Source organism: Haematobia irritans, chromosome 4, assembly GCF_050003625.1.
Source record: "Haematobia irritans isolate KBUSLIRL chromosome 4, ASM5000362v1, whole genome shotgun sequence".
Classification (NCBI taxonomy): domain Eukaryota; kingdom Metazoa; phylum Arthropoda; class Insecta; order Diptera; family Muscidae; genus Haematobia; species Haematobia irritans.
The window spans coordinates 90,569,275-90,586,006 of record NC_134400.1 but is presented as its reverse complement, the minus strand read 5'-3'; the positions used below and the strand labels follow the sequence as shown (position 1 = coordinate 90,586,006).

The following is a 16,732-nucleotide window of genomic DNA, read 5'->3' as shown; positions in this document are numbered from 1 at the left end:
TTATTTGGACTTATATGGCCTCAAAAGCCAGAGATTTGTCCTGATTTGCTTCAATTTTTGCACAAGGAGTATGTTTAATAGCATCGTTAATTGTGCCAAATTTAGTTGAAATCGATTCAGATTTAGATATTGCTCCCATATATATCATTCGCCCGATTTGGACTAATATGACCACAGAGGTAAAAGTTTTACTCTGATTTACGTGAAATTTTGCAGAGGGAGTAGAATTAACATAGTAACTATGCATGTGAAATTTGATTGAAATCGGTTCAGATTTCGATATAGCTTCCATATATATGTTTTTCCGATTTAGGCCAAAATACCCAAATTTTCCTTATAAAATCGCCACTGCTAAGTCGAAAACTTGTAAAAATTACTTAAATTTTCCTATTACTCTAATATACATCTATCGACCGCTTTTGCGAAGTTGCCTCAAAATTGGTTCAGATTTAAATGTTTCACACATTTTTTTAGTAACATTGTGCTTCATATCAGGGCATCAGCCGATTTAAATTTTAGCTCTAGAGATTTTGTAGAAGTAACAGGTTGGCTGATAAGTCCCCGGTCTAACAAAGAAACACTTATTTTTCGTTTTTATTATTCGACATAGTTCCCTTCAAGAGCGATACAACGATTATAACGACTTTTCAATTTTTTGATACCATTTTGGTAGTACTCTTTCGGTTTTGCCTCAAAATAGGCCTCAGTTTCGGCGATCACCTCTTCATTGCAGCCAAATTTTTTCCCTGCGAGCATCCTTTTGAGGTCTGGGAACAAGAAAAGGTTACTGGGCGCCAAATCTGGAGAATACGGTGGGTGGGGAAGCAACTCGAAGCCCAATTCATGAATTTTTGCCATCGTTCTCAATGACTTGTGTCACGGTGCGTTGTCTTGGTGGAACAACACTTTTTTCTTCTTCATATGGGGCCCTTTTGCCGCGATTTCGACCTTCTAACGCTCCAATAACGCCATATAATAGTCATTGTTGATGGATTTTCCCTTCTCAAGATAATCGATAAAAATTATTCCATGCGCATCCCAAAAAACAGAGGCCATTACTTTGCCAGCGGACTTTTGAGTCTTTCCACGCTTCGGAGACGGTTCACCGGTAGCTGTCCACTCCACCGACTGTCGATTGGACTCAGGAGTGTAGTGATGAAGCCATGTTTCATTCATTGTCACATATCGACGGAAAAACTCGGGTGTATTACGAGTTAACAGCTGCAAACACCGCTCAAAATCATTAACACGTTGTTGTTTTTGGTCAAATGTGAGCTCGCGCGGCACCCATTTTGCACAAAGCTTCCGCATATACAAATATTGATGAATGATATGACTAACACGTTACTTTGATATCTTTAAGGCCTCTGCTATCTCGATCAACTTCATTTTACGGTCATTCAAAATCATTTTGTGGATTTTGTTGATGTTTTCGTCGGTAACCACCGCTTTCGGGCGTCCACTGCGTTCACCGCCCTCCGTGCTCATTTCACCACGCTTGAATTTTGCATACCAATCAATTATTGTTGATATCCCTGGGGCAGAGTCCGGAAACTCATTATCAAGCCAAGTTTTTGCTTCCACCGTATTTTTTCCCTTCAGAAAACAGTATTTTATCAAAACACGAAATTCCCTTTTTCCATTTTTTTCACAATAACAAAAGACGCTCTATCTCACAAACTAATTGACTTACAGACGTCAAATTTTGACACGAATCATTTGAAGGTTGAAAATGAGCCACCGTGGTGCAATGGTTAGCATGCCCGCCTTGCATACACAAGGTCGTGGGTTCGATTCCTGCTTCGACCGAACACCAAAAAGTTTTCCAGCGGTGGATTATCCAACCTCAGAAATGCTGGTGACATTTCTGAGGGTTTCAAAACTCCTCTAAGTGGTTTCACTGCAATGTGGAACGCCGTTCGGACTCGGCAATAAAAAGGAAGTCCCTTGTCATTGAGCTTAACATGGAATCGGGCAGCACTCAGTGATAAGAGAGAAGTTCACCAATGTGGTATCACAATGGACTGAATAGTCTAAGTGAGCCTGATACATCGGGCTGCCACCTAACCTAACCTAACCTTCCATATATATGTTTTTCCGATTTAGGCCAAAATACCCAAATTTTCCTTATAAAATCGCCACTGCTAAGTCGAAAACTTGTAAAAATTACTCAAATTTTCCTATTACTCTAATATACATCTATCGACCGCTTTTGCGAAGTTGCCTCAAAATTGGTTCAGATTTAAATGTTTCCCACATTTTTTAGTAACATTGTGCTTCATATCAGGGCATCAGCCGATTTAAATTTTAGCTCTAGAGATTTTTGCCCATATTCATAATAATTTACTGACAGTTTATCGAACGAATTTGTATGGTAATAGAAGGTTTAAAGTTCATGTTAAATTTTATGAATGTGGGGGTTAGTAGAAGTAACAGGTTGGCTGATAAGTCCCCGGTCTAACAAAGAAACACTTATTTTTCGTTTTTATTATTCGACATAGTTCCCTTCAAGAGCGATACAACGATTATAACGACCTTCCAATTTTTTGATACCATTTTGGTAGTACTCTTTCGGTTTTGCCTCAAAATAGGCCTCAGTTTCGGCGATCACCTCTTCATTGCAGCCAAATTTTTTCGCTGCGAGCATCCTTTTGAGGTCTGAGAACAAGAATAGGTCGCCAGATCTGGAGAATACGGTGGGTGGGAAAGCCCAATTCATGAATTTTTGCCATCGTTCGTTGTCTTGGTGGAACAACACCTTTTTCTTCTTCATATGGGGCTGTTTTGCCGCGATTTCGACCTTCAAACGCTCCAATAACGCCATATAATAGTCACTGCTGATGGTTTTTCCCTTCTCAAGATAATCGATAAAAATTATTCCATGCGCATCCCAAAAAACAGAGGCCATTACTTTGCCAGCGGACTTTTGAGTCTTTCCACGCTTCGGAGACGGTTCACCGGTAGCTGTCCACTCAGCCGGATGTCGATTGGACTCAGGAGTGTAGTGATGAAGTCATGTTTCATCCATTGTCACATATCGACGGAAAAACTCGGGTGTATTACGAGTTAACAGCTGCAAACACCGCTCAAAATCATCAACACGTTGTTGTTTTTGGTCAAATGTGAGCTCGCGCGGCACCCATTTTGCACAAAGCTTCCGCATATACAAATATTGATGAATGATATGACCAACACGTTACTTTGATATCTTTAAGGCCTCTGCTATCTCGATCAACTTCATTTTACGGTTATTCAAAATCATTTTGTGGATTTTTTTGATGTTTTCATCGGTAAACACCTCTTTCGGGCGTCCACTGCGCTCACCGTCCTCCGTGCTCATTTCACCACGCTTGAATTTTGCATAACAATCAATTATTGGTGATTTCCCTGGGGCAGAGTTCGGAAATTCATTATCAAGCCAAGTTTTTGCTTCCGCCGTATTTTTTTCCTTCAGAAAACAGTATTTTATCAAAACACGAAATTCCCTTTTTTTCACAATAACAAAAGTTGCTTCACAAAAGACGCTCTATCTCACAAACTAATTGACTTACAGACGTCAAATTTTGACACGAATCATTTGAAGGTTGAAAATGAGCCACCGTGGTGCAATGGTTAGCATGCCCGCCTTGCATACACAAGGTCGTGGGTTCGATTCCTGCTTCGATCGAACACCAAAAAGTTTTCAGCGGTGGATTATCCCACCTCAGTAATGCTGGTGATATTTCTGAGGGTTTCAAAGCTTCTCTAAGTGGTTTCACTGCAATGTGGAACGCCGCTCGGACTCGGCAATAAAAAGGAAGTCCCTTGTCATTGAGCTTAACATGGAATCGGGCAGCACTCAGTGATAAGAGAGAAGTTCACCAATGTGGTATCACTATGGACTGAATAGTCTAAGTGAGCCTGATACATCGGGCTGCCACCTAACCTAACCTATATAAAAATAATATGCATTTAATACTAGCGACGCCATCTATGTGTGGGACTTATCAGCCATCCTGTTAATTTGTCTCCAAATCGGTTAAGATATAAATATTTGTGTATGGGAATATAAACCTTCATGAAGGAGTTGAGATGGTAACACAAATTTTGGTCTACAAAGTTGTGAAGGGTATAATATAGTCGGCCCCGCCCGACTTTAGACTATACTTACTTGCTTTTATGGAAAAATTTTTAACAATTTAATTTCCATAGAAAAATTTATAGAAAATTCCATTAAAATTTTATTTCTATAAAAAGTTTTCTAAAGAAAATTTTGTCAAAATTTTATTTCTATAGAAAATTTTAATTCTATTTTATTTCTACAGAAATTGTTTTTCAAAATTTTATTCTTAAAGAAAATTTTGTCAAAATTTTATTTCTACAGAAAATTTATGATATATCTCTTAGATGCAGACGAATATTTTGCTAAATCTATCAAAACATCAAGAAATTAAATGAGCACAGTAACTTGTTTCTTTTATAGGATAATGCTGAACAATAGCACAGGAAGTTCTACGAATCTTCCGGGTCCAGGCACATTTGCAATTTTTAAGGCCTATTCTTATGTTTTCTAATACGCGTTATATCCAGTTATAATGCCAATTAAAAACCTCAATCCCTGTTTGCTCATCGCCGTCAGATTTTCGCAATTCCTACGATTCTTTTCATCCCATATCAGCTTGGTTTGCTCGCAACCTTCCGGGGAGACCTTATACGTACCCGCTAAGGGTATGAAGATAGCAGAGGAAAATCGTCCGCCAGAACTTTATTCGTTCCCCCTCTTGAGCCAGCACATATGCTTCTTCATTTACCATTACTCCACAGTGCCCAAGGCAGTACCCTGCACAGAGTAACATCATGCTGTTCAGTGAGAACGCAAAGCGACAGCGGCAGACTACTGTAGACCTTATGTTTGCATTGCACAAAGTCTGCTACTTGATAGTCGATCCATAAGCTGATATTGCTTCTGAATAACAGCCTCTTCGACAGCTACTCAACAGCTCTTGTGGTCGCAGAAACTTCTTCCCGCTATAGCCATCTAACGACTCTCGCATTCCGAGTCACTGCTTCCTTCGTCAAGTTTAGATCCATCTGTATATATATTCGAAGTTTCGAAAGGTTTTCACATTCTCTCCCACTCTTCGAGTCTTATTACTTTAAAAGAAAAATATTTTTGTTTTCTTTTCTACGCTTTAAAGACATACGAAATTAATGAAATTACGAAAATTTCAATGATTCGTGTCCTGTATTTAACATTTTGATTGTATAAGTTTTCTACAAGTCCAATATTATTATTTTTTTCTTTTTTTCACTGTAGAGAGAGGCTAACAAAACAATGTGCACTGGCACACGTCACTCTTACGCCAAAGAAGAATGCAACTCCGCTCTTGTTCAGTACACCCACAATTTAGCTGACGTTAGTAGCAATGGTGAATGGTGTCATTATTGGGCTTAGGCCCAAAAGACTTTCTTGGCATTCACCCCCTTAGCAAGACAAGGCGAAAGGCTCATGTCACTCTGTGTATGCCAGAGTTTCCAGTGCAATGCTAGCCGGCATAATGCATGTCAAAAGTTAATAGTTTTATTTTTGTTTTTGTGAATATTCTTCGTTTTCTCTTTTTTGCTTTGTTGGGTGAGGGTGTACATATGCATGTGTGTAGTGAGTCTATCGGTGCCTGGAGCCAGAAACTTGGTCCCTTGGTGACGAAGTTGCTTGTAAACTGTGTTTTTTCCTTTTCAAAGATTTTTGTGTTGCAACTGTTTTCGTTTTTGTTTTGCAAATGGAAACGGATGCACAACATATGCTTGATTGGATTTGACAGCGAATCCTTTTCCAAATAAAATGCTTCAACGAAATATGGAAGTGCTGGCATCAATTTAAATTCCTTTGACATGTCCATACATGTCAAACATTGGCATTCACCGAAACGATAAATAAATTTCATATTGAGACGTATTTGTCTAGCCTACATCAACACAATGGTAGCGGAAAACTTATTTTCCAGCTGGAAAAGAGAGAGATATATTTTGGGCCCTATACTGAAAAGTACTGGGTTGTCCGCTATCTAGGTTAGGTTAGGTTAATAATATTATAAACATTCCTGAGATTTGAAACTTCTTCGAACAAATCGTCGTCTTGGATATCATCGAATTCACCTGCCGCGTTTGCAGTATTTTGAGTTTGCGACTTTTTCTACATTTACGACGCGTATGTGACGTTTACAGCTTTGCGACAGTCACAAAACCTAAAAAAGTTTGATACAGATCATCTCTGGTTGGCACACAAACGTGGCAAAATTGTGCTATCTAAAAATTCGTAAATTTATTTTGACATTTACTCAAGAATTTTGGATTTGAGACAGGGATAATGTACCAAAAATAATGTACCAAAATTTTATGAAAATTTTAACAAAAATGTACCAAATTTAAAAAATTTTGTAATGAAGTTTATGAAAAACTGTCAAAATGTTATTTCTGTAGAAAATTTTGCCAAATTTTATTTTCATAGAAAATTTTATAACAATTTTATTTCTATTGAAAATTTTGTTAAAATTTTATTTCTATAGAAAATTGTATCAAAATTGTATTTCTTTAGAAAAATTTGTAATAATGTTATTTCTATAGAAAATTTTGTTAAAATTTTATTTCCATAGAAAATTTTGCCATCATTTTATTTCAGTTTTTTATAGAAATAAAAAATAATAATAATAAAATAAAAAATAATAATAAAATAAAAATGTTATTCCTATAGAAATGATTTATTTCCATAGAAAATTTTATCAGAGTTTTAGGTTTGCCCTTCAGTTTATAACACATCAAATTACCGATATGCAGTTATATAGGGATATATTCTTGATTAAGGATCAATTATAATTATATTATACCCATGCTCGCATATCCGTTATTCTGGGTAGAGGCTACAGCCTTCAGTAATGAAATTTTATTTCTATAGAAAATTTTGCAAATTTTATTTTCATAGAAGATTTTATCAAAATTTTATTTCTATTGAAAATTTTGTTAAAATTTTATTTCTACAGAAAACTGTGTCAAAATTGTATTTGTAAAAAATTTATTTCTATAGAAAATTTTGTCAATATTTTATTTCTGTAGAAAATTTTGTCAAAATTTCTATAAAAATAAAAATAAGATTAAGGGAAATAAAAATAAGATTAAGGGACTTGTAGTTATATGAAAAGATGATGTACAGTGGGAGTAAAGATGATTCAATGTTTAAGAGGATATTTCCCAAATGTTTTCTTCATAAGGAGTTAGCATAAAGGGCCCAAAATTGAGTTATTTATCCCAGCCAGATCTATACTGAAGACTGTGGAAAGGTTCATTCGCCCGAACCGAATCATGTACAGTATAGGCGTGTATATATTTGTATCTGGCGTTTTCTTTTCAATGACTCATTAATAAAAAGTTCCTTAATCTAAAATTGTCCATTAAGCTCGAATAATAATTGTAAAATTAAAAAATATTATTTCTATAGAAAATTTTGTCAAAATTTTATTTTTAAAGAAAGTTTTCTCAAAAATTTTTTTTCTTTTTTTTAGGATAAGGACTTATGGAATAATCGTTCATACTATACTTTACTTGAATGATATTTTAGGTTTTTAAAAAAAACAAATGGCAAAGTTGGATTGAATTAGATCAGAGAGAATAAAAAGACAAGACGAAGACCATCAGAAGTTAGATCACGACTTTTATGTAAAAGCCCCAAAAGTCTTCAAAAAAATATAATATGAACGGCGCATTAAATTTTCTGCAAAAAGAAAAAATATCGTACAATAACTGAAAACGCACACTGAAAAAAATATTTACGCGATATTAAAGATTACGCAATTTAAATTTTAGGATGCGAGATTTACAAAATATTAAGGACAAATTTCTTTAAAATAATGAAATTTCAATTAAAATAAAGTTTATAATCTTTGCTTCAAAATTTTTTTCATTAAATTTAGGACACAAATTTTGTAAATTTGCGTCCCTCCGTTAAAGTCGCATGACTTTGAACTAAGTAAAGAAAACATTTTAAAGTAAAGAAACACATTTTTGATTTAAAGAAAGTGTCCTTAAATTAACTGAAATATTGGAACTTTAGATTTAAGATAAGAACGCTTTAAATATAAGCTAAGACTTATTTTGAGGATTTAGCGTCTTTGGTTTAAAGGTTTTTCGGAAGGTTCAAGTGCAGTTCACTTTGGGTTGAGTGAATTACCCGAATTTATTCTGATAATTGGTTGATAGTTTTGCTGCAAGTAGAGGATGCTGATGAGGAATGTGGTAATTCCGAAACAGATGTACATCCAACCATCATGCAGTCTATAGGGCTTTGCCCAAATAAATTTGACAAGCATTATTTTCCTCTGTTGGTTAAGCTACACTTGTAGTTTAGTCAATGCATGGTTTTAAGCTGAAATCAAAAACAACAATAATGATTGAAGAGAAACCAACAATAACAAACAAAACGAAAGTTTTTTTGGAATTAACAAAGCATTTTTAACTTTGAAGTATCCGATATAACTTGGATTTTTAAACTGGCAGTTGTTTGTACAAGAGAACCGCGAAAAGAGAATGAAAATTTGATAAATGAGATATGTATCCTAATTTTAATTTTATTGGTGCTAGATTTATAGCCAGATAGGTCGCTAAAACATTTCTTTATTTTAAAGAAGCCGCATCTTTGGCTCGGAATCAATACCAAAATCCTTAAGAGAAGGTCAAAATCTTTGGAACCAAGTAAACTTTTTTTAGTGTAGTCAATAAAAACATTAACTAACACAATTAGTTTTTCGCGGCTATATTCCTTTACTCCGATAGGCTTTAACGGCCAGTTAACAAGAAATAAATTTCAGATATCTTCTCTCCGGATAGCAGATATATCCGTAGAAGAGTTTAAAAGTAGGTTAGGTTAGGTTAGGTGGTAGCCCGATGTAACTTCTCTCTTATTAAAAGTGGGTTAGCTAAACTTGCACTAACGACGGTTAATCATAATAAAAAACAAGTATATACGGCCGTAAGTTCGGCCAGGCCGAAGCTTATGTACCCTCCACCATGGATTGCGTAGAAACTTCTACTGAAGACTGTCATCCACAATCGAATTACTTGGGTTGCGGTAACACTTGCCGATGGCAAGGTATCTTAAAACTTCCTAACACCGTAATATATACCACATAGTCCATACGTGGAATATATATTTAACTAAAAAAGGTCGATTAAATACGTATATAATTATGTTTAAAGTTTCTATAGAAATAAAATTTTGACAAAATAAAATTTTGACAGCATTTTCTATAAAAGTAAAATTTTGAAAAAATTTTCTATAGAAATAAAATTTTGACAAAATTTTCTATAGAAATAAAATTTTGACAAAATTTTCTATGGAAATAAAATTTTGACAAAATTTTCTTTAGAAATAAAATTTTGACAAAATTTTCTATAAAAATAAAATTTTGACAAAATTTTCTATAGAAATAAAATTTTGACAATGTTTTCTATACAAATAAAATGTTGGTAGATTATTTTTGGCTCGAGTGGCAACCTGAATATGAACCGATATGGACCAATTTTTGTGTGATTGGGGATCGACTATATATAACTATAGACCGATATGGACCAATTTTGGCATGTATATTAGCGGCCTTATACTAACACCACGTTGCCAATTTCAACCGGATCGGATGAATTTTGCTCCTCCAAGAGACTCCGGAGATCAAATCTGGGGAACGGTTTATATGGGAGCTATATATAATTATGGACCGATATGGACCAATTCTTGCGTGTTTGTTAGAGACCACATTCTAACACCATGTTCCAAATTTCAACCGGATCGGATGAATTTTTCGTTTCTTAGAGGCTCCGCAAGCCAAATCGGGGGATCGGTTTATATGGGGGCTATATGTAATTATGGACCGATATGGACCAATTTTTGCATGGTCATTAGAGAACATCTATCAATACCATGTACCAAATTTCAGCTGGATCGGATGAAATTTTCGTTTCTTAGAGGCTCGCAAGCCAAATCGAGGGATCGGTTTATATGGGGGCTATATATAATTATGGACCGATGTGGACCAATTTTTGCATGGTCATTAGAGAACATGTACCAATACCATGTACCGGATCGGATGAAATTTGCTTCTCTTAGAGGCTCCGCAAGCCAAATCGGGGGATCGGTTTATATGGGGGCTATATGTAATTATGGACCGATATGGACCAATTTTTACATGGTTGTTAGAGACCATATACTAACACCATGTACCAAATTTTAGCCGGATCGGATGAAATTTGCTTCTCTTAGAGCAATCGCAAGCCACATTTGGGGGTCCGTTTATATGGGGGTCATATATAAAAATGGACCGATGTGGACCAATTTTTGCATGGTTGTTAGAGACCATATACTAATACCATGTACCAAATATAAGCCGGATCGGATGAAATTTGCTTCTCTTAGAGCAATCGCAAGCCAAATTTGGGGGTCCGTTTATATGGGGGCTATACGTAAAAGTGGACCGATATGGACCAATTTTTGCATGGTTGTTAGAGACCATATACTAACACCACGTACCAAATTTCAGCCGGATCAGATGAAATTTGCTTCTCTTTGAGCAATCGCAAGCCAAATTTGGGGGTCCGTTTATATGGGGGCTATACGTAAAAGTGGACCGATATGGCCCATTTACAATACCATCCCACCTACATCAATAACAACTACTTGTGCCAAGTTTCAAGTCGATAGCTTGTTTCGTTCGGAAGTTAGCGTGATTTCAACAGACGGACGGACGGACATGCTCAGATCGACTCAGAATTTCACCACGACCCAGAATATATATATACTTTATGGGGTCTTAGAGCAATATTTCGATGTGTTACAAACGGAATGACAAAGTTAATATACTAATGGTGGAGGGTATAATTAAATTAATTATGAAAATTTTCACATTTTTAATTAAAATATTAATTATCCGTATATTTTTCATACTAATTAATTTTGTGATTGACACTGTCGTCCTTGTGATTGAAGCCATTTCAAGTAAAAACTTTATTTAATTTTATTTGTATCAGAAAAACATTTTTATCTTTGAAATGCAATGGTGTAGGGTATAGCACCAATGATCCGTCTGAATTCATTACCTTTCTTTGGTCATGTATACCAGCATTTTTCTTCCTCCAAAATATTTAATCGTGTTCTCACGTTTGACGTCAATGACTTTGGCCCAATTTGATGTTTGAATCCAAGCAAATTTCCTATGTAGATCCTCCTCCTTTATGGATTACAATACAAAATAGGTTTGCCTTTCAATTTAATGGCATAGCTTTCGCTTTTAATTCGATAGTGAATCTAGTAACAAATGAAAGTCCAATCTTCTACACCTTTATTTCGCTCGCTTTCGAGTTCTCCAAAGCAACGGTGATTTCTCAATGACAGCACTATGGGGAAAAATAATGGAATTTTCTTTTCAATTTGACTTTTAAGCTGAAAGAATAGAACGGGGTCTCGTTGACGTTAAAGCTCGTGTGCGGAAATGTCATTGAAGGAAATTTATTGGATGCTCTTTACAAAACCAAAAAATCACATCCTTCCACCACTTTCACGTTGCTATGCTTAAGCAGCAAACCAGTTGGGTGAATTTTTGGAACAGCACAAAAAATAGACAATGTTCCACAAAAACAAAAGCTATCAAACGAAATATCCGATGGGTTAAAGGACAAAAGAGTTGTCCAAAGAAAAAGGTGAGTTGTCATGGTTGGCCTGAAACATGATTTCAAAGTGTTTTACAAGACAAATCGAATGACCCACAAATAAGTTGTCCTTCCATGGAAAAGAATCTGACTAAAAGAAGAGTATATGGCGGAAAACTTTGGCCGAACTGAGTCTTATGAAACTTCCATCGTGGATTATATACCAAATTCTACAGTAATCCACAATCGATTTACTTATATTTTCGTAACAGCTACAGATGGCAAGATATCTTAAATCTTCCCAAAACTATCTTCTAACTTGGAGGTTAGTTGAAATGGAGGCTGTGTCAGGTATAAAAATCGCAGGCTATTGGTCTATATAAAATACTTTCATTATGGGTGGGTGGGAATGCTACAAATTCCAAATGTAACTGCGGAATCCATACTATTTGAACCGGTTGTCTTGAGAAAGGGTATGTTCCATCAAATTCACTTGAAATTCTTTATGTTACATTTATGACCTCAGATGTCCATATTATAGTCTATATTTTTTAATTTTTGCACGAAAAGATAAGTACTGCATAAGTTTATCGCGCAAATAGATATTAAAAATTAGAGATATTTTTTACATTTTTTAATTTATTTTTCAGCAAAACAGAGCATAGGTTTATCACGCTAATCACATCAACAATCAATAACATTTTGAAGAAGGCGCCTTTCAACTTTTGCTATACCATGAAGTTGCGACTTTGGACAGCTTTATTTTCTCGTCAAAAGTCGAATTTTAGAATTACAAAACTTCAACATCTATTACAGTTGATTTTTCGACTTTTGTATTTCTAGTATGAATACCTATCTTTGCTTCCAGCCATACGCAAGTCTTCCACAAACTGTGAAGGTTACATTGATATGCCAGAATTTTTCCGTTTCCCTAATGGGATGTTCCTCTACCATAAAGAGTTTCCACTTTATTCGATACACACACAAACACACACACAAAATGGAGGGAATCTTTGACTTGTAAATAAATACTTGTGCCTTACGGGTTACTTGTGTTATGATTGTTGTTGTTGGTTTTGGCCTTTACTACATTTTACTGCCAAGCTACTTTTATGAGTTTTCATCATGACTCAATATTTACAACTGCACAACCCCATCATATCCGCCACAAAACATCACCACCATCAGGCATATCAAAACTTGGAGAGCTCTCTACGCAATCACACCGCCTACTCCCACTCTCACATAAATGTCAACAACCCACCCACCCAAGCAAACGAACCTGAATAGCTCTCACTGTCGTACTTTGACATTTTGGTATTTTCTGTTTCATGATTCGTAAACTTTTCTTTTCCAAAAATAGCATAACTTGGATTTCGTTTTCTTTTTTGGCATGGGGCGTATTTGATTTTGAGCAAAAATCTGCATATTCTCATTAAGGATTTGTATTGTAGTCCTATTTGTGATAACTACTCGTACATAAGGCAAAACACACAAACTAAGTCTACACTGAAAATAAAGTTAAATAGTATTAAATACTTTTGGCCAAGCCAAATATTCTACTACGTCTAAACTAGGCTCGAGAACTCAATATCAACAGAATTAACATTTCTTTACAAACCTCAAGTGTTCGTACTGACAATCAATTGAGATTTCGTTTATTTAACAGCTGTTTGTTGTTTACAAACAGATGATGTTGATGATGGACCATTTTCTATGGTATGGTCAACATGAAGTCTTCTCCACAATGTGAAAACCCAAACAAAGCCATATGGGTACACGCATATTTACGTATGTGTGTACTACCATGAAAACACACAGAGTTGTAAGAAGTGAGGTTTAAGTACTAAAACCACAGTTATACACGATAGTATAATTCATTGCGAGACATCTGTTATTTTCCCATAGCAAATATTCTGATCTGAACTGAGATTTCCGTCGAAATTTACTTTGGGAAAATTCCGGGCATAGTGTGAACGTAGTATTAGATATCTTCTGTCAGGAAGACCCTAAAACAATAACTGTTAGCAGAAGTTTATTAGTCACTGGTACTATGACATTTGGAAACATCGACCCCCAGAAAAGGGACAACGAAATTTGTTATAGCGGATTTAAGTTAATTTTAGTTTATGAAATATGAACAGAGTTCACATTTTACTAAAATGGGTAACGTTTTCTTAAATTAAGTTCATAAGATTCTCATATTTGTCTTCCTGACTATCGATGAAAAAGCAGATATCGCTTCCGAATATCGGCCTAATCAACAAGAGCTCCGCAGATTTAGCAGTAGCAAATACCTCCGCCTGAAAGATGCTGCATGCGTTGTCCATTCCATGTAACTCCCTGATCTCTAGCTCCTCGCAGTAGATTTTTCTCAAATTTGTATACACTAAACCACATAGTGGTCAGGGTGTAATAACTTTGATTTGCCAAAAAATGTGCCTACCAGAAATATTGATTTTAGACTCCACAAAATATATTCCGATCGACTCAGTATCACCTCTCGAGTCGACATAAAAGGGTCATCGAGAGAGCTTCAAACCGTGTGGCATCACAATGGACTGAATAGTCTAAGTGAGCCAAAAATATGGGACTGACACTATACGTAACCTAACCTAAAGTCTCGGCAAAAAGAATTTCAATGCCACATAAGGAGATGTACTTAACCCTGGAAAGCTAAACCTCCTGGAAGTTATGGAGAGGATAATCATAAGATTATGGTGACCATATTTTGTGATATTTTATTTATTTCATTTCATTTATTTATTTATTCTTTAATCTATGAGCCGCATTTTGCCTAATCGATAACGCAGTTTAATAAATAGGCACAATTAATATAAAAATATTCCAAACAAATTTAAGTACAAACTTATACACTGATGGTTATTCTAACAGGTTGGCTGATAAGTCCCCGGTATGACACATAAATGGCGTCGCTAGTATTAAATGCATATTATTTTTATATAGTACCAACCTTCAAATGATTTGTGTCAAAATTTGACGTCTGTAAGTCAATTATTCTAACAGGTTGGCTGATAAGTCCCCGGTATGACACATAAATGGCGTCGCTAGTATTAAATGCATATTATTTTTATATAGTACCAACCTTCAAATGATTTGTGTCAAAATTTGACGTCTGTAAGTCAATTAGTTTGCGAGATAGAACGTCTTTTGTGAAGCAACTTTTGTTATTGTAAAAAAAATGGAAAAAAGGAATTTCGTGTTTTGATAAAATACTGTTTTCTGAAGGGAAAAAATACGGTGGAAGCAAAAACTTGGCTTGATAATGAGTTTCTGGATTCTGCCCCCAGGGAAATCAACAATAATTGATTGGTATGCAAAATTCAAGCGTGGTGAAATGAGCACGGAGGACGGTGAACGCAGTGGACGCCCGAAAGAGGTGGTTACCGACGAAAACATCAAAAAAAAATCCACAAAATGATTTTGAATGACCGTAAAATGAAGTTGATCAAGATAGCAGAGGCCTTAAAGATATCAAAGGAACGTGTTGCGTGAGCTCACATTTGACCAAAAACAGCAACGTGTTGATGATTCTGAGCGGTGTTTGCAGCTGTTATCTCGTAATAGACCCGAGTTTTTCCGTCGATATGTGACAATGGATGAAACATGGCTCCATCACTACACTCCTGAGTCCAATCGACAGTCGGCTGAGTGGACAGCGACCGGTGCACCGTCTCCGAAGCGTGGAAAGACCCACAAGTCCGCTTGGGAAAAGTGTTGTTCCACCAGGACAACGCACCGTGCAACAAGTCGATGGCAAAAATTCATGAATTGGGCTTCGAATTGCTTCCCCACCCACCGTATTCTCCAGATCTGGCCCCCAGCGAATTTTTCTTGTTCTCAGACCACAGGTAAAAAATTTGGCTGAAATGAAGAGGTGATCGCCGAAACTGAGGCCTATTTTGAGGCAAAATCGAAGGTGTACTACCAAAATGGTATCAACAAATTGGAAGGTCGTTATAATCGTTGTATCGCTCTTGAAGGGAACTATGTTGAATAATAAAAACGAATTTTGACAAAAAAAATGTGTTTTTCCTTGTTAGACCGGGGACGTATCAGCCAACCTGTTGTAGTAATCAGTGGCTCGAAAATGGATGACGAAATCGGGTATCTATGGAACCATTAGCATAATTAAAATCCAAGTAGGTCATCAAAAACATTGCAGAACAATATCGCGGAATTGATATGGTACAACCGAATTCCATATTTGCATTGCCCGGACACGAAATGAACGCTGCATAATTAAAGGGAGGTACTGAGAGATTTTTTAAAATTCTTTTATTTACATAGATTTATATAAATCCTTACCATTTATTTAAACACGTTTTTGGATAAACATTTATTTATGGTGTAACAAAAAAATAACATTTGTATGATATCTCAAATTGTATTTATCCGTTCTGCTTCTAAGGAGAGCCAAAGACTGATTACAGCAATATTCCAACGTAGACGAGAAAGAAGAGGAATTAGCCTCTGAGAGCTCATTTTCACAATCCTTGCAACTGCTGTAAGTATTAATGAACATAACCAAGCCGTTAGCCGTGAGAACACAACACTGGCATCAGCTGTTTAAATTTCGAAGACGGAAAATAAGTGGAATTTTGATACATAAATTGTTTAAATCGTAAAAATTATTTGCTAGTTTATTTGATAGCAATTATTGATGACACTTTATTACATTTTATTATATTTGGACAAATTGTGAATCAAAGAAACATCACTTTACGATACAACATTGACAAGAGTATCACTGATGATATGTTCTGGATAGAACGCCAGTGCCATGATGTTCTGAATAGCTCATACAAATGTTAGATCCAGTTACATCTAGATATGCTAATGTTCTCGAAACGTCAGATATCACTCCTGATATCTGTTATAACGGGTCGCTACCTGATTTTGCAAAACTATTGGCGCGAAGTATAATGACTATTGTATGAGCAGTCATGATGCGGAGGAAAAGGAATCAATTAAACACCTCTTGTGTGAGTGTCCTGCATTTTATGTAAGGCGTCAGCAAATTTTAGGGGGTTATTAAGCAGTCTGC

At 35.8% G+C, this 16,732-nt stretch overlaps 1 protein-coding gene across 20 annotated transcripts in view; it reads right to left on the bottom strand.

Moving 5' to 3' along the window:
• Shab (potassium voltage-gated channel shaker cognate b) overlaps nucleotides 1–16,732 on the bottom strand; it is a 559,117-nt gene that overhangs the window by 430,085 nt on the left and 112,300 nt on the right. The window lies entirely within an intron of this gene.